Genomic DNA, 20,154 nt, shown 5'->3' on the forward strand with positions numbered 1-20,154 from the left:
GCCGCGTGACGCTGATGGAGGTGAATTGAGCATTGTAGTGGTTGCAAATAAGTCATTTGGATAGTTCTCGCTGAGTATCAATACGCCGCATTTGGCTTCTGATACCATAACACTTCGTATCAGAACTACGGACATCGTCTGTCCAGTATGACGTTCCAGCCCACCGCCTGCAGCACAGTCACAAGATGTGGTGTGTGCTGTCAAAATTGTTCTTTCGACTATTGGACGTTTACTTTCATGTTTGTGTTTTAAGTATGGCTTGCCAGAAGCAACGTTTTTAGATGTCTGCGTAGGCATAGTATTTTTTGTTGTCAGACTAAGAGTTAGCGTATTTGGGGCAGTAAGATTTATTTTTCTCGTGGCATTTAGTTACTTTTGTATTGGTTTGAGTATAACGTTACTGAGTGTGACGATACGGAGCTGTTGGCAGTTGGGTTATTTTTGTACTTAATCTCAAAACAAAACGACTAACTGGGAACGAAAGCAACCCAATTGCGTAATCTAGGAAGCAATGTGTGTCACAACCAGAAGCGGTGCGGATTTTGATGGAAAAGGTAGAACAATTGACAGTGGACAATACGCTATTGAGAAATGAATTAATGTCTAGACGTGAGCGTTAAACCACTTCTGATCAGTCGATGTTGCCTAGGGTGCAGGAGATTGATCCAGCCGCCATGAGTTTGTTATTCCGTTTTCTGGCAAGGCATCTGAGGATGTGCAGTCGTTTGTGAAGGAGACTCCAGCGGTGATGAATGACTGGTCTGATGAACAGTTGTTACATATAGCCAAGATTAGATCAACAGGAGAAGCAAATACATTTACAAGGTATTCTGAGCCCTAAAGGAAGGCAGGACAGTTTAACAGTTAAATGAAGGGCTTTTACAAAGGAAAAAAAACAGAATAACGCTTGGTACTTTAGAGAGAGGCTAAGTACAATGTTGAAAAGACAGGGGGAGACGATAGAGAAATTTGAGGACAGTATAAGGTAAATTAATGAGTGTACTTACCATCTGGGTCAGAGCGATGAAGCGAATAGTGTTAGGTTGCAGTAAGCTGAGCAAAGAGCACTTCATGTATTTTTGAGGGGGTTACCGGCGCATATGTCACGGAAAGTGCGTGAAGGGACTCCAAAAGATTAGTATTTGGCCATTCAGCTGGCAATTGAATATGAGGAAATAGACGTGGCAACAGGGGTGCAAGAAAGGCAAACAGTATTTGCAGGAGGTGTCAATTGTTATGAGTATGGTCGTACGGGACATGCGCAGACGCAATGTACCTAGTCATTAAGGAATGGGTGGATCTAAACAGCGTGGAGGATGGAGAAGTGGAGAGAGATGGATAAGCGTTAAAAGGCAGAGGGGGGCCAAAGACACACCTAAGGGAACTCCCGTTTACTTTCCATGCTATAGACACATCTACAGAAGTGGTATGTTCACTGGTAGGATCTGTAGGAACTAAAAAGTATAAGGTTTTGTAGGACGCAGGTGTCAGTGACTACTAAGAATATAATGAGACGAAGGAAATTAGACACACCACGTTATAGGTTGAGTGGAGTGGGGGATAAGGAGGTCACGCCTTTGGGGTCGGTGACAGTTACTTTCAGATAGGGAAAGTGGGATTTAATGCATTCGTGGACGCAGTACCACGAGTGGGCGAGAGCTACGACCTGATTCTAGGAGTAGATTTCTTGCATCAACACCATGCCAAAATTGACCCAGGACAACGAACTGTGGAACTTGGTGGAATGTTATTTCTACTAGGGGAAACTGTTGTCAATGCTGAGATGTCGCGAGGGACGTTCAACGTAATGCATAAACCAACTGAAGCGCATACATTAGCATTAAGATATATTTCGCGTCTTTGTGTATCTGAGGGGCAGCGGGAAGTCGCTTTCGGTAAGTGTGGAGTCTAATCTACCTGCGAGTACAGTATGTGTTAGTGAACCATTGGAGGATAACTAAGATATGGGTGCATTGGGTTGTTTTGTGAAACGTAATGTTGTATGCGTACAGGAGGGAAACGACGGGCGAATAGTTCCCGTGAATGTGGAAATTTTTGCGCCGTAGACGCGAATTTGAGGAAAGGAGTTTTGGTTGCAAATTTGAATGTGCCAGATGTCGATGACTTGAGTTCGAAAGGTAATGGAAGCACTGTGGACGCGAATTTGAGGAAAGGAGCTTTAATTGCAAATTTCAATGTGCCACATGACGAAGACTGGTGTTCTAGAGGTAATCGAAGAGATCAACCACTAACCGCTGAAAGAATTGCATTGCGTGACCAAATTAAGCATTTGAAAGGAGGAGAAAGAGAACATACGAGAGAACTACAGTGGGAATTTAAGGATTTTTTTTTCGACAAGGGACGTTGCCTGCAGCTCCATTAGTTTATCATAGGATATCAGCAGTTAATGAGGCACCTGTTTACCGTAAACCATACAGCATACTGAGGTATTAGCAGCCGATTGTGGTCAATTTCATCGATCAGCAGCTTGCGGACGGTATTATAGAGCATAGCAACAGTTGCTGGGGAGCGGGCATTGACGTTTTGCCTAAAAAATCTGTGGATGGAACTAAGAAATACAGGTCCTTTTGTGAGTACCGATACCCCAATACTAGGACACAAACGGACGCATACCCCATTACAAACAAATCGGATGCTATGGATCACTTAGGACAGTGCCAGCAGTTTTCTACGATGGATTTAACGAGTGGTTATTATCAGTTAGAGGTGGCTCCAGAGGATCCTCCAAAAACTGATATCTTTACACATGGAGGCCATTACAAGCACATTAAAATGCCATTCGGTTTGAAAAACGCTACAGCAACGATTCAGAGGTTGCTAGACAGTGTCTTGAGGGCTTTGAATCCACGGCAGTATCTGGTCTATTTGAATGACGTTACAGTGTTTTCAGGTAGTATGGAGCAGCATGTACAGCGGTTAAACAGAGGTTAAAAGCAGCTAGTTTGACTTTGAGCCTGGAAAAGTGTCTTCTGCATTAGTAGAAATGTAATATTTAGATCATATTATCAGTAAGTACCCATCCGAGGTTAGTACAGGGATTTTCGGGTACCGAAAACCGTTAAGGAAGTGCCGTCATTGATCGGAATTTTCAATTTCTATCGGACATTCGTGAAGAGTTTTGCAGATTTATCACAGGGATTGTTACGGAATGGCGTGAAATTTGAGTAGACGAAAGAGTGTCGGAAAGCGTTTGACGAACTGAAAGACGTGTTAACATAAACTCCGGCTCTTGTGCTTCCAGAGTTAGAAAATGAGTTTATACTAGCATGCGATTTATCGAATTAAGCATTAGGGTGTGTTCTTTGTCAGGAAATTGATGGGAAAGAACATCCTGTAGCCTATGCGTCTAGGCTGTTGAATGCAGAAGAGAAGAATTACTCAACAACAGAGAGGGAGATGCTTAACGTAATCTCTGCAATCGCTTATTTTAGATGTTATTTATATGGGAGACGTTTTAGGGTAGTGGAAGAGCATGCTGCCGTGAAGTGGTTGTTGGGGTTGAAGGATCCGCCCACTAGAATCTCTCGATGGGCTGTGAGGCTTAGTGAATTCGACTACGATGTGGTGCACAAGCCTTCGAAGAGGCACAGAAATGCGGACACACTAAGTAGGAAGGTGGCAAAAGTACAATTGTAAATTTTATCACACACACTAACAGTTTGAAGTGTACGACTGTCTTCTGTGCAGGGAAACGAGGTTAGGGACGAGGGTAGTGGTGCCAGCGAAGTTGGAGAATGAGGTTTTAAAGGAAACACATGTTCACGTGTTACCCAGTCATGGAGAGTGTGGAGCGACGAATAGGATAGTGGTGGAGAGGTATTGGTGGAGAGGTATGAAAGAAGGTGTGGATAAGTATGTCAATAATTGTGTATCACGTGTGCAGAGAGCAGATTTGAGTCGGCAACAGATACAGCTACAACGATTACCAGAAGCAACATGTCCATTCTCTTTGCTGGGGACTGATGTCTTGGGACCTTTCGTTCTGACAATAATAGACCATATTTCGAGGTATGTGGAGATGGTGGCTAAGTGAAATCAACAAGCAGCAATGGTCTCCCAAGCGTTACTAAATAACTGGATTTTAAAATTTGGTGTACCAGAGACAATAATTACTGACCAAGAGAGCACATTGTTTTGAGCAAGGAGTGTTTACGGAAGCGAAATGTGTAGAACTAGAGGGGAGCGGAATTTTAAGCAATAGAGTTAAGTGTAACATAATAGGACCAACGTTCCATCGACAGCGTCAAATTCACGAGTCCCGCAATTGAATGTTACATAGCCACAGCTGTACTGCCTAGAAACCACTTTAGAGTTTTTTCCAAGGCAGAATCTGACCTTGTTTAACCAAACTCTGGAACCAGGGCTGTTGCGATCCGTACACTACTTCATTTTATTGCAAGAGGGGTGCATGTCAGCCGAACAGCTTGTTCAACATGTCGCTCAGTACAGGGAAAGACAAGGGCAAATAACGACCATTTTGGCCACCTCTGTGCTAAGTGTCATCGCAGTCTTCACTTTGTTATGTGTTGTTTTCTTTCTGATCAGGCGGAGAACCAATTCTCAGAGAGAACCGAGGTTGGTCCAAGTCAGAATGGATTGGATACTGAGGGCGCAGGTAAGGGGTTGAACAAGCGTTCAGCGGAGTGGTCATCCATTAAGAATTTTTTTATGTTTTTCCCCTCATGTCATGTGCTTAGGATGACTGGCCGATGTGTAAGTTTTATAATACTACGTACGTATGTCATAAGTGCCAATCCCAACAAGTTAAGAGCTATTTAAGGGTCGACCCGGGGACTGGGTCTTTCCAAAGAGTAGAATAATGTAGCGGCACCACAGTTTTGGATAGGAAAACTTAGTTTTATGAAATATTCGAAGCACCAGTTGCAGCCAGATGCGTGCCAGATTGTAGTACGTTACGCATACCAGCAGTTGTGAAGGCAAACAGAGGCCACGTAAGCATGGAACTGCCGGAGAGGGAATACACAGCAGTTTCCATGGTGCAAGTCACAGGTAGAAGAGGGCCAGTGGCCAATCTAAGTAAAGACGTACATGATGAGAAGCGGTGCATTAGCAAAACAGACTTGCACAGCCAAGTTTAAATAGGTGCCGTTTTCTAATGAGATTAATTCAAGTGTGGCAGATTTTCTGGACGGCGGGGCGTGTCACACCTCCGGGCTACACACAGCAACAGATGTGACAACAGTGTCCGAGTCCACAGCAGGTCACTGGTTCGACCCTCTGAGGCCGACACAGGGACTGCAGTCAGCCAGCGGCGGGCCACTCTTTGGCTCCCTACTGTGGGCAGTCGTCTAGGCACAAGACGCACTCCAGAGACTTCCGAGGAGAGGGTCGCAAGGTATGACGCCGGATCGCGGGCGGACGTTGCTGCCGCGTTCTCATCTACACCAGAGAGGAAGAAGCTGCAGCAGGGTCCGACTATGGTTCTCCTCAGAGCAGCATGGAGACAACGAGTACAGTGGCAGCTGAGTCAGCTACTGCAGTAGCCATCCTGACGTAATCAGAACTCTGCAGATGGCGAATAAGACCAGCCCGACACAGTGTTGCATTGCACAGGCCACTGGGGTGCTTCCTCAGAATTGTGGGGCCGCGTGATGCAGTCTGAGGAGAACGGAAGCAAATAAATCATTTGGAAAGTTCTCGCCGAGTTCCAATACGCTACATTTGGCGTCTGATACCACTACAGAATCATAAAAGAAGGTTGTATACATGGAAATGTCCTGAAGACACTGGAAGGTATCAGATAGATTATATAATGGTCAGACTGACATTTATAAACCAAGTTTTAAATTGTAATACATTTCCAGGAGAAGATATGGACTCTGAGCCAAATTTATTGGTTATGGAATGTAGACTAAGACTGAAGAAGCTACAAAAAATTAAAAATTCAAGTAGTTGGGACCTGGATAAACTGAAAGAACAAGGGATTGTAGAGAGTTTCAGTGAGAGTATTAGGGAGCGATTGACAAGAACAGGAGCAAAAAATACATTACCTGAAGAATGGGCAGCTTTGAGAGATGAAATAGTGAAGATGGCAGAGGATCAAGTAGGTAGAAAGATGACGGCTAAAAGAAATGCTTGGGTAACGGAAGAGATATTTAATTTAAATGATGAAAGCAGAAAATATAAAAATACAGTGAATGAAGCAGGGGAAAAGGAATACAAACGTCTCAAAAGGAATACTGACAGGTGGAGAAAAATGGATAAGTAGGAATGGCCAGAGGCCAAATGTAAGGATGTAGAAGTATATATCGCTAGGAGTAAGATATAAACTCTCTGCACGAAAATGAAAGAGACCTTTTGAGAGAATAGAACCACTTACGCGAATATCAAGAGCACCGACGGTAAACCTGTCCTAAGCAAAGCTGGGAATGGAGAAATGTGGTAGGAGTGTACCGAAGGACTATAAAAGGGCGATGTACTTGGCTCTGAGCACTATGGGACTTAACATCTATGTTCATCAGTCCCCTAGAACTTAGAACTACTTAAACCTAACTAACCTAAGGACATCACACAACACCCAGCCATCACGAGGCAGAGAAAATCCCTGACACCGCAGGGAATCGAACCCGGGCGTGGGAAGCGAGAACGCTACCGCACGACCACGGGATGCGGGCGGCGATGTACTGGAGGACACTATTATGGAAATGGAAGAGGACGTAGATGAAGATGAAACTGGGCGTATGACACTGTGTGAAGAATTTGACAGAGCACTGAAAGACCTTGGTCGAAACAAGGCTGTGTGAGTAGACATAATTTCATTAGAACTACTGATGGCCTCAGGAGAGTGACCCATGACAAAACTCTACCACCTGGTGAGCAAGATGTATGAGACAGGCGAAGGACCCTTAGACTTTTGGAAGAATCTAATAATTCCAATCCCAAAGAAAGTAGGTGTTGACAGGTGTGAAAATTACCGAACTATCAGTTTAATAAATCACGGTTGCCAAATACTAACACGAATTCTTTGCAGCCGAATGGAGAAGCTAGTAGAAGCCGACATCGTGGAAGATTCCATTTAAATGTTGGAACATGCGAGGCAATACTGACCCTACTATTTATCTTAGAAGATAGGTTGAGCAAAGGCTCACCTACGTTTCTAGTATTTGTATACTTAGAGAAAGCTTATGACAATGTTGACTGGAATACTCTCTTTCAAATTCTGATGGTGGCAGAGGTAAAATACAGGGAGCGAAAAGCTGATTACAAAGTGTACAGAAACAAGGTGGCAATTATAAGAGTCGTTGGGCACGAAAGCGAAGCAGTGGCTGAGAATGGGTATGAGACAGGGTTCTAGCCTATCCCTGGCATTATTCAATATGTATATTGAGCAAGCAGTAGAAGAAACAAAAGAAGAATTAGGATTAGTAATTCAAAACCATGGAGAAAAATAAAAATTTTGAGTATGGCGGATGATATTGTAATTCTGTCAGGGAAACCAAAGGACGTGGTAGAGCAACTGAGCGGAATGGACAGTGTCTTGAAAGGAGGATATAAGATGAACATCAATAAAAACAAAACGACGATAATGGAATGTAGTCGAATTAAATAAGGTGGTGCTGTGGGTATTAGATTAGGAAATGAGACACTTAAAGTAGTAAATAAGTTTTGTTATTTGGGTAGGACAAAACTAATGATGATCGAAGAAGAGAGGATTGGCTATAGCAAGATAACGTTTCTGAGGAAGAGATATTTGTTAATGTCGATTATAGATTGAAGCGTAAGAAAGTCTTATCTTAAAGTATTTGTATGTCGTGTAGGTATGTATGGAAGTGATACATGGACGATAAACAAGTTAGCAAGAAGACAATAGAAGCTTTCGATATGTGGTACTATAGAAGAATGCTGTGGATTAGATGGGTGCATCACGTAACTAAAGAGGAGGTACTGAACAGAATTTGGAAGAAAAGGAATTTGTTGCACAAATTGACTAGAAGAAACGATCAGTAGGTAGGGCACGTTCTTAGTAATCAAGGGATCACCGGTTTAGTACTGGAGGGAAGGGTGGAGGTTAAAAATCGGAGACCAAGAGGCGAACTTGGTTAACAGATATAGAAGGATGTAGGTTGCAGTAGTTATCCGGAGATAAAGAGGCGTGCACAGGAGAGAGTAGTATGGAGAGCTGCATAAAACCAGTATCTGAACTGAAAACCACAACAACAACAGTCTTAGAGAACTTCTCCTCATTTCTTAGTACTTCCGTATCGCATTTCCTTGTATACTGATTCTTCTCGACTAGTCTCTAATTTCAACTTACTCTTAGCGCTACTAAATAGTGGTCTGAGTTAATATTTGCCTGCATACGCCTCACATTCCAGGATCTGATTTCGGAATATCTGCTTCTCGATACATGTTACATTGCAGTACCTGATTTCTAAATTCCTGCTCCCGGGCACGCATTGCATTCCAGTATCTAATTTCGGAACCTCTGTATGAACACGATAACATGTAACTGAAATATTCCCTTACATTCGAGTCGTTCCCAAGTACACCTCCTCCTCTTGTGATTCTAGAGCAGAAATTTGCTATTACTAACTGATATTTATTTCAGAACTCAGTTAAATCTCGCTTCTACTATCAATCCCATATTCTCCGAGAGCCCTCTCTTCTACTTCCTCCAGTAAAATCGCATTCAAATCCTCCATGACTATCAGCTTTTCATCTCCCTTTACGTACTGAATTAGCCGTTCAGTATCGCCACATAATTTCTCCATTTATTTGTTCACTTCCTGCAACGGCGCCACGTATAACTGAAGTATGGTTGTCAGTGCTGGCTGCTGACGATTCCGATGAGAGCAACGCTGCCACTGAACTGTTCACAGTAACTCAATCACTGTCCTTTCTTTCTACTCACAACATATCCTACTCCCATTATACCATTTTCTGATGCTGTTGATATCACGTTTTACCCGTCTGATCAGATTTCCTAGATTTCTCTGACGCCCACAATATTTAGTTTGAGGCTCAGAAGTTCTCTTCTCTTTCTAGCTTCCATACCACGTTTAAGTTTCTGAATCCTTGAATCCTTCAATCTTTCTTGGCAGTACCCTCCCAGTGATACGAATGAGAGACTGCTCCGGAATGTTTTGCCAATGGAGAGATCATCATGATCCTTTTTTTTCAATTAGAGGTCACTGTCCTGTGGATACACATTATTTGTCTCTAATGCAGTGGGTTCCGTTGCCTTATTCATCCTCGTGCCGTTGATCATTGTTAATGTGTTCGTCTTTTGGGGCAGAGGGTGCCCTGAGCCTGTATCAGCTCCTCCACCATCTTTGACACGGCCGTCGGCTGAATGAGGGTGACTTCTAATGCCGGACGTCTTCGGCAACCATTTCTGATGATTTTCATTTAAAATATAAGTGGTGGTGCTATTCAAACCCGGAAACTGGCAGGTTCTGGTTACGTAACCAAAGACGCTACCGCTGGATGACGCATGTTCAGACATATTGGGGGACTAATAATACTGACAACGGAGGTGAGATTCCTTCATTGAAAGTTGAAACTAATGCCGTTGAAGACATCAATTCTGTCGTTACACAAAAAACGGAATTTGCATGACGCAGGAAGAGAGTACATCATCACAGTAAGTGGAAGTGTAATATAAAGAAAAGACGCAGAAAAGTAGGTGCGAAGTATGCAGCTAAAACAGGTGCAATGATTTCGGCAAAATGTGTTAATCCTGCGTGCCAATCTCCTTGTAAAGATAAATGTTCAAAAAATATTACTTCTGATGACAGGCAGCATATTTTAACAGTTACTGGAGAGAAGGAAGTAGTAGCAATTTTTGGAAGTTATATAGAGCTTCACACATAACTGCTATATAATTAGGTAGAAGAGTAGCGCAAGGGAAGAAGTTTGGGCTTAACTAGCTACTTCATTAGGTTTCTAAAGTTCATGCCCAAGACCTAAAGTTTGCAAAATATTTTTCTTAACTGCTTTGAGTAATTCGGAAATGTTTGACAAGACAGCTTCGGCCGAAAAACTGGTGGAATTGTTGTCCCGGATCAGAGAGGAAAGAAAGTTCCACCAGATCTGTTAGACGAACAAAGAAAGTACGTTCTCGGAATGCGCTTCAGAGTATTCCCAACAATGGAGAATCACTAGAGCCAAGAGAACTTAAGTACACTGTGTCTTCTTAACCGTCACAATGCACCAAAAATATATTCTTTCTACATGGAGCACTGCAAGTAAAAGCAATAGTTAATTACAAAATTAGGGAGTTTAACTTTCAAGAAACCTGCTAATTATACATGACTGAGACGAGTTTCAGGTGAAACTAAGAAGTCTATAACAGATGAAGAAGCAATCGAGATTGAACCATATTATAATAATCACTGGTCAGGAGAAGGTATAAGGTAGAAATACGTGGTCTTTGACAAAATGCCGACACAAAAACCTGGATCAATAGCCAATGTTGTCATAGATCTACATAAATGTTGGCACATACCATACCTTACTAATTGCAGTGGGTATTACCTAATAAATCACTAAAGATATAGTGTGACAGTCCTAGGCGTTTTTGAGAAGAAAGCCCATTGTAGCCTTTTGGTTTGAAACAATTGCATGTCGTGGATCTAACACGACAACTATCACCTCGTTTGCTTAAGTGGGCCCTGCCTAACTTGCCTGAAACTCAAATTAAGGAGCTTATGATACGGATTGTTAACTGTGTAGGTCAGAATCCTTACTTTCCTATGACGTCATTTTTTAGGATTCTCTAGTGTGCTTATCGAACCAACCAATAGAGAATTGAGCCCACATACCAAAATCCCGATGCCCTGGCGTTGGCTATTGCTTGTTTGCCACTCCGGCTTCAAGGAACTGATTCTAATGTATGACAAGCAAATGGTAGATTTCAAAGACTCTTCTGTATGTCAGGCAAATGGTAGATTTCAAAGGGTCATAATCGCCTTTAGTCAAACGAACAAACAAAAGTTTGTCATCACAACGTTTTACTATCACAACAGGTACTTACTCAACAAGTGTTAGTAGAGAATTCATTTTATGTGTTTTATAGAACAACATATAATGGTGTATTTGAAGAGCCTGATGTACAGCGGCAAACTAGAGCTACAGAGCGGCTTGAAGAACTTCCTGCTATACGAAATGCTGTCAGATTCATTGCAATAGAAACGTTTAAAGATTTACGAAATCCGCTAAGATGATTACCTCATTCGGTTCATTCTTTATACAGAATATACCACAGGCTATGTCAATGCACACTGAGAAGGACCCAGTAGAAACTCGACATGATGAAGATATTATCAGATAATTCTCAAGTTAACTATATGTACAGATCGTGTTCTCGTACTCTCTTTCAGTATGTTAATGAATAGAGTCTGAATTTCGACAGAAATGTATGTCACTGTCACATGTTTACCGACACCTACATCAGTTTCCACATGAAACATAATATTTTTATTTTTGTTCTGTCTACGGAAACTTTGTTCGGCGAATAACAATTGCGACTGCTTTTTTAAAAGGAAAACTTAATACATGTACTGGTATAGAACAATATGAATGCTTTTATTTCTTAATTTCAGTAATAATAATTCTGATATTCCCCCTCAACTACCAATGAATAGTACTGTATAATAAATAGAAACACATATAAACATTAAAAGGAAAGGAAATGGACAGCAGAGTATTGTAATAAGCATCTTGACATTATCATAAGTGTAAAAAAAAATCGCTTCTGAGAGGTAATACATCGTAATCTCCTACCACCCACCACCCCCACCCACCACCCACACGCACAAACACACACACACTCAGCAAAACATTACACGAAACATTGATAAAGGCAAGGTATACATGGAGACTGGGGGAAAAAATATAAAAAGTAAATGTCTTCATTACTGCATGTTTGACTTCATTTACAGGTAGCAACATCCGAGTCGCAGCCACTTCTTTTTCCTCTCCTCTAGAGTTAGTAAAATTTCACTTACGAGAGTTTACCTCTCACTATCAGGTTTATAAATGGATGTATACTTATTGATAGATCCTTTCAGTAATTGTATAAAGTTTCGCCCAGGAACCGCATGACAATTATTTGTTACTGCACAAGTCGCTACCACTTCTTGCATGGTGGGACATCAGGTAGACGTTTTAAAAAGGGTACGCACGAGTCCAATGTCCAACACATTGTTTTGGTGAACCTAATCAAGTAACACGTCTCCTTCCCGTTGTGTTGCATTGCCATTATTTGTTGATTAATTTTCCTCTTGTCTTCAGTGATACAAACCTTTGTTATCATTTCTTAATATTCATCATGTAGAATGTCGTGAGTGGAGTTCTCTGGAAGTTGTTCACAACAATTAGGTTTATTAAAGTGTTCCTCGCCCAATGCTAGAGACCTGTCAATTCAGCAAATGAGACGTGGACATATGTACAGTCAGGAAGAAAATGGCAGTGCTCATTCAATATAATTAAAAATTGTTTGGAGATTAGGGGACTGACTTTCACGACATATCTGTATATCATGAAACACGTGCAAGGTTTTTCGTGATGCCACCGTCATAGGCTTCGCCAGCTCACAGCTCCTTTACTTTATAATGGTGACGGCGGTAAAACTACAAGGTATGGAAATTAATTCCGCGGCGGTTCGGGTAGTGGGACAGTGCGCAGGCAGATGGGGTTCATCATGATGTCAGACTTCTCGGAGCGATCGTGCTATGGACTTCGTACATGTTTCTAGATGTGGCGATGTCAGAATTCCAGCAACCCTGATGCCGACATCAACGAAATTTACAAGGGCCATTATGTGAGCATCACATGGTTGCGTCTCCAGTTCACAGAATGGTTAAGTCATGGTCAAGATTGGCTCGGTCTCTCCTTGATCCTCTACTTGTAGGTTATCGTTCATCGCTTCATTGTAGATCGTATTGCTTGGAAGGAAATTTTCAGGTATTGAATTACGTGCAGAAAATCCTCTACCTTATTACACCTCATTTATGAATGTTAAGGCTGTCCGTTCTTATGTTTTCTGCAGTCGAATTCTAACCATCATTTAGTGGTTTATTGTACAACTACCAACTTTTAATTTCTCAAAGAATATAAATACGCAAATTGACAAACGACAAAGAAAGGAATACAGTATGCCTCACCAGCTGGAGTAAGTCTTTTGCCTGAGAAAAGCGGCCTAATTCTCTAGCTCCAATGTCCTACAACAGTGCGTAAGTCCCTCTCTCACTTGGTCCCGGACTACAGGTGGTTAATTAATACGCACAGTACGGCAGTCCTGCGTTATCAAATGGCCCGCAGCAGCACTCGGGCGCACCATTTAGGTGATGTGCGTTATTTATGAGTTAGCACTTCCTCACAAGTTCACCGCAGAGGGGCTCAGCGCAGACATGGCACAAAGCCCCAGTCTCGGAAATTCGTTTCGGTAAGTAGAAACAGAACAGCCCGTCGTCGGGGACCGCCGCTACACGCTCCCTGTAATTATGTTCTTCTTAAGAGCACAAAGGGAATGACGAGGATGTGGAGGTGAAACATTTTCTCGTAAAACCCAGAAGTTCAGGTCCTTACGTAATTAGTGTTTCATGCGCTGCATTGTACTATAAAGCGAATGGGAGGAGTTGCGTGTTAAAACGAGAGAAGAGCTTAAATAAGACGTATTTCCTACGACTTCAAAGGCATTCAACGAAGTCGTAACCATAAGATCAAATGAGGTCTTTTAAACTGTAAGATCATAACTCTAAACCTGATAATGATAACAACAAATACCATGAAATGTAATGGCAGTAAACTGACTATAAATTTGTTACAGCAAATGGTTGATGTTCCCTGCATAGCAAAGGCAACTACAGGTGAGTTACTGAATTGAAATTTGAAAATAGCAATAGCTCAACCCGATTGTTCTCACGAAAATAAAACTTGCTTCGACGCAAATAGTGTGTATTGCAATACGTTGACAATTCTTCAAACTCACCCAAAAGAGAGAGAAATGTTGTCGATCAATTTCTGTCTGATTAACATGAAACTGGAGAGGCAAGTTAACGCGTGTCCATGAAGTAGGCTCAGAAAACCAACTGCTCTACTTCTTCTTCTGTTCATTCATTTTGTTCTTGTGCTGTTTAGTTGTGCCCATACCTGTTATCTCACCATAATTGCAGTCCCGGATAACGAACACATGATATCGGTATGGAAGAAAAGTTGACCATTTAGAGAAAGCATGGTATACAGTTTCGAGGTGTTGCTTTGAGAGTCGAAAATGCTCATTGTCAGATTATCGTTCTCAGAATTTGCCGAATCTCTGTGGCTACTATCAAATATCGACGAATAGGAATCTCTATGCTGGTGGTACTCGTCTCATGTCCTGTTTATTGGCTTATGAGCAGACAGAAGGTAAACACACATTTTGCTCCCTTGAGTTAGGAGTAACCACAGCAGATAGCAGTGAGATCGGTACGCACAACATGCATTTACTGAATCCTGGTTTCCCTTGTTGCCGGAAATTCAATATTCTTGATACTTTACGGGAAGTCGTACCGCCCAAAATGACAAAATTTGAAATTTTTTCTATTATGAAAATTATGAAAATATTGATGTTTACGCTTAATGTGATGTCGGTTTTATTGAAATATGTGATTATTTACCATTTTAAATAAATGTTTAAAAGTAACCAGGCAATGACATTTCCGAGAATGTAGTTTTCCATCATTTCGCCTTTTGGCATTTTTCTCTGGAACTATATAGTCTAGAAGTCTGTGGTTTCTTTTGTTTTGTAGAGCACTGTCCGTTAATAAGTTGCCTACACTGGAGGTATTTCACAGTAAACTCACTGAACTGTACATTTGTTTGTGTTTGACAACAACAGTTACGCACTGGCTGCGTTTTAGTTCCTGTGTTTCCTGTGCTAGATTTCGTCATGACTAAGCCAAAAGGAGTGTTTAAAAAAATACTAAGCAAAGGAAACAGATACTACAGGAGAACTGTAGAAGCAGTAAAAAGAGTGGTTAGCACCGAAGGGGGTGATAATGTTGTTGTAAATAGTGACAGTCCTTCTACTGCTCCGAGTGCTTCCAAGAAAAAAACTGCTGGGTAATGATGTAAAATACAACTCAACTTCATACAGTAAAACAAACAATACTGCAATATCATTATTAATCTCCATATACTTATTTCAGCTTTGTGTGAAACAGTGTGTTGTCGTACATGTGGAGGGGAAATTGAAATTTATGAAAAGCTATCTCAACGCAATGGTCTGGTGTGCACCTTACAAATAATGTATTTGAACTGTAAAGGCAAAAAGACTTCCAAGACATCAAGCGTAAGTGTAAAGAATGGACTTTTTGACACTAATCTAAGATACCTCCATGGGCTTATTTGCATTGGAGAAGGCCATTAAGCTGGTAAGGTTCTTTGTGGCTTGCTGAAACTCCTCTATCAAATACAACTCCATTGTAAGAAGTAGTGTCAAGGCGCTTGATATGGAGTCAATGACTACAGCGGCAGAGCAGGCTGTAGCAGAAAATGGTAGTTCTGACATAGCAATATCATCCGACGGATCCCGGCAAGAAGGAAGTTTCCAGTCAAAGAATTCATATGCATCTATAATCAGCATCGGCATTGGGTGGTGGTGGTAGTTAGTGTTTAACGTCCCGTCGACGACGAGGTCATTAAGGACGGAGCGTAAGCTCAGGTTAAGGAAGGATTGGGAAGGAAATCGGCAGTGTCCTTTCAAAGGAACCATCTCGGCTTTTGCCTGAAACGATTTAGGCAAATCATGGAAAACCTAAATCAGGATGGCCGGAGACGGGATTTAACCGTCGTCCTCCCGAACGCGAGTCCCGTGTGCTAACCACTGCGCCACCTCGCTCGGTCATCGACACTGGGAAAGTGTTGGATCTTAATGTGTTGACCATGTACTGTCAGGGTTGTAGCCAAGCAGGCAAGAGTACTGGAAAGCAAACTAAGCATGAAATGAGTTATCGGAGAAACCATGAAGGAACTAGTGGAGGGATGGAGGTTGCTTCTGCAGTGAAAATGTTCCATCGATCCTAGCATGACCGTGCTGTTCGCTACATGAGTTTTCTTACGGATGGAGACTCACGATCGTATAGGGCAGTGGTGGAAAGTAAACCCTATGGTGATTTGTCAATTACAAAACAGGAGTGCGTTAATCATGTGCAAAAGAGGATGGACACGAGACTATGTGGACTCAAACAGCAGCTGGGAAGTACCAAAGTATCTGATGGTCTAAGACGTCGACTGACTGACAAACATACTGATCAGATTGCACAGTTTATGGGATGGCTATCAGAACTAACAGAGATAATTTAGATGGTAAGAAAGAAAGCTGTTTGTGCAATTTATTTTTACAAGCTGTCTACAGGTGCTGAACCAATACACAACCTGTGTTCCACTGAATAGTGTAAATACTTGATGGCAAAAGAGGAGAGTAATTAAATACTTTCTCGCAGAAAATTACTATACGAAATGCTGTTATGCTTGCCATTAAACCTGTCTTGCGGGATCTTCACCAATCAGAGCTGTTCAAGAAATGTCTCAAGGGCAAAACACAAAATGCGAATGAATCATTTAACAATGTTGTATGGTCAAGGATACCAAAAAATTAGTTTGTGGGAAGATCTGCCTTTGAACTTGTTTTGGATGCTGTTCTTACTTTTAATGATAGCTGTTCTGGAAGCCTAGAGGTTCTGGAATATCTTGGCATTCATAAAGGTTACAACACCACTAAAAGTGTGATGGAACTGGACCAACTGCGAATCATGAAGACAGAGTTTACAACAAACAATATGTCAAAAGAAGCCAGATCCAAGAGAAGGAGGGCAGCAGTGGGTGAGGAAGATGAAGAAGGAGATGAGGACTACCATCTAGGATTCTAACATATTTTTTATTTATCACTTGGCTGTATATCAAAATTATTTCCTTAAACGCAATTTTCTCAACATGACATCTTTCTGTATAAAAACCCGTTTTTCTCAGAAACTTCTGAATCTATATCAGTGAATTATTTACCACTTAACATAGTACAATGACGTTGTAGCACTACTTTAATAGTATTTACTGTAATAGTTAAAATTCAATAAATTAAAATTGTGAAAATTGACACCAAAAAATAATTTTTAGGGAAGAAATCATAACATTTCTTCCAGTTGTTATTTTAAAGTGATTGTAGGGCAATACAATCACAAAACATGGGAGACCATGTGATAAAAACACCACATTTATATACTCAATAGTTCCTGAGAAAACGGGGCATTTGTATAGCCACCTTAACATTGTCGAGATAGGGCGTTACGATTCCCCTTAACGCGTGATGAGGAATAACGGATAGCATGCGGTTTTCTACTTGAGTGTACTTTTTTATGTCCATGCACATAATTTCCCGGATGACGTGTTATGATGTATGACTGAGTATCTTGGCATTCCTTGCTTTGTCTTCTTTTGGGAGTAAATATCTGGTGTGCAACAATGGATGGCAAACATGTTTTGTTCTGATGTTGTTGGCACTTTTTGATTCATCGAAAGGATCCACACTTTCTGAAGAAAAAAATACTGTTATTTGTGGAATACCCAAGCGTCGAGGATATCGAGTTGTTTCTGTCGCTATACTTGTTTCTTTTATTTTCCTTCTACTCATCGTCATTACTTTCCATTTTCTTGTGTCGGGTATTTTAATACATTTGATTGTACGAAGAAGTGGCCTGTGTTTACGTGCCTCTGCCTGTCTGTCTCACTAGCGCGCACGCGCACGCTCAGACTGACACCACGCACACGCGCACGCACGCACGCACACACACACACACACACACACACACACACACACACAAACACACAAACCCTCAATTCTTTTTCTGTATAAATTACCGTTGGTGATCTCGTGCTTGCCTTTTTAAAACCTCCACAAGGATAACTTGCCATACTGATTGTAATAGACTTTCGTCCCTAGAAATTTCCCTGTATGATTTGGAATAGCACTGATAAATTGTACTATGATTATTTGCGTTTCAGTTCCTTTTAATGTACTTCTTCCTCTTATTGATCATATTCCCAATATTAAAGACTTAAAGACTTTCAATATAAACAAGTGGTGAGAACTAACTAAATTGACTGGGGCGCGTGTGTGTAAGTTTTTTTGTACTTAGGCAAAGGTGTGAAATAATGTAAATATATTATATCTCCCATTTAAAATGCGGATGAATCTATAATCTCAAAGAACCAAACTTAAAGCTACGGAAGAAATCAGTGGATCATAGTAGTATATGTATGTACTACCTGATCCACTTAAGCCTTTTCGTTGTGGTTGCCTACTTGCAAGGACAGTGACATCATCATTCCCAGCAGTGGCATCATCATCCTTATCGATAACATCTTTGTCCCTATAAGGGAAAGACACTGACCCTCCCCCCCCCCCCTCTCCTTCGCACTGCTTATCACCTGCCAGTCAAAGTGCGGTATGGAAAGAGGAAAAGAAGTCGGAAATCGCGTAACTACTTTAGTGAAACATTGAAAATCATGTCCTGCGCATTATTTCCAGCTAGTAATAGAGAAATATTAAAAGTGTAAGACCTTGGAAACAAACTGTCTGCCTTACATCCTCTCCCTAACTTACTGCCAACCAATTTTAAACCATTATTAGAAAATAGTCCAACTGTGCCAGCGACAAATAAGGATAAAACCCTTTCCTCTTCACCTCTTCATTAGCTGCAGCCTATCATAGTGCAGTGTTAAAAATCCTACACGACAGAAACTCAGCAATACTTTCTGCTTCTCTCTGTCTCTTACCATTCAGAGTGAAGTATTGAAATTGCGTAAAAATGGTGTCAGATTGCAGTCTATCACTTATACAATTCACACTCACTTCTTCGCATCTCCAGCTAGTCATACCGTGTTATTAAGACCATGCACCAGATGTGCAGTAAAGATTTATGTAACCCGCAGTTTGAAGCCAAAACGATTCGTTGTTTCCTGAAAGCCACTTACCACTCGCTTAACATGATGTGTAATCGAAGTTATAGTGATTCATTATACACCTAAACGTACACATCTTTGGTGTAAAATTGAAATGGCCCTAACCTAAGAGATATACATTACACAGGCATGACACACACACACACACACACACACACACACACAAATCATTTTTGCAAATCCTGATACGGCTGCAGACAGTAATTGGTAGCAATGTGGTGGCAGTTTTACCAGTTGTACATTATTCTGTGAATGACGTGACCACACCTCCACAAAGATTAAACTTGTGTTCCTATCATCAAGGGCGAACTCTGCCATTTCGCTACCTACCTTCACTGTGACCAAAGCACCACCATTCCAGGTGTCTCTACAACTCCCATAATTTCTATTCTCGTTGATATCGGTTCTTTTGTCCCAAGGTTTCCGGTTATCATTACCACATCTATCATGTCATTAATGATATCACGCACAACCACTGATTCTACTCACTTGGGGTACTGGATCAAGATAAATAAACCAAGTCAACAGTACTACATAAATTGGATAGAAATTGTCTTTTAAACAACATATTTTCGAAGTACGTGCTCTATTGCAAAAACGAATGTGATTAAAAACTCGGATCGTCGGAATTCTATGCTTGACCTGTGCTGTGGTGCCTCAAACCAGTACGCTGCAAGAGATAATGCGTAAAGTACTCACAAGACCCACAATTCCTCATCAACGAATACATGTATATAGCAGATACATCTTCCAAGTAATAGTCCACAAATTTACTCTTGTTGTCACAAGGAAAAGTAGGTGAAGCGAAGAAACAAAGTACTACTACCAAGCGTGAGGATGATTTGCTGTTTTCTTTTATTAAACTTCTTGATACATGAGAAATGATTGCAGTCAGTAGCAAGTAAGCCATCACAATGCACATTTTTCCAATTTAAACCCCCTCAGCCATAAGGTACCCACCTCTTTTGACAATGGAATGCAAGAGCTGGCTCGTCTTCATGACCTGAATACACATTATCCCCAATAACCCCGTGACATCTACTTTAACAGTTCCCTACAGCACCTGTACTGTTAATTTCCATCTGGCCATCTTCAAACTTTAACAAAGATAAAACCTTAACAATGACCTCATCTATTCAGACTCATCAACACGTACAGTTCCACTAAAGC

This window comes from Schistocerca gregaria, chromosome 3 (genome assembly GCF_023897955.1).
Source record: "Schistocerca gregaria isolate iqSchGreg1 chromosome 3, iqSchGreg1.2, whole genome shotgun sequence".
Taxonomy (NCBI): Eukaryota; Metazoa; Arthropoda; class Insecta; order Orthoptera; family Acrididae; genus Schistocerca; species Schistocerca gregaria.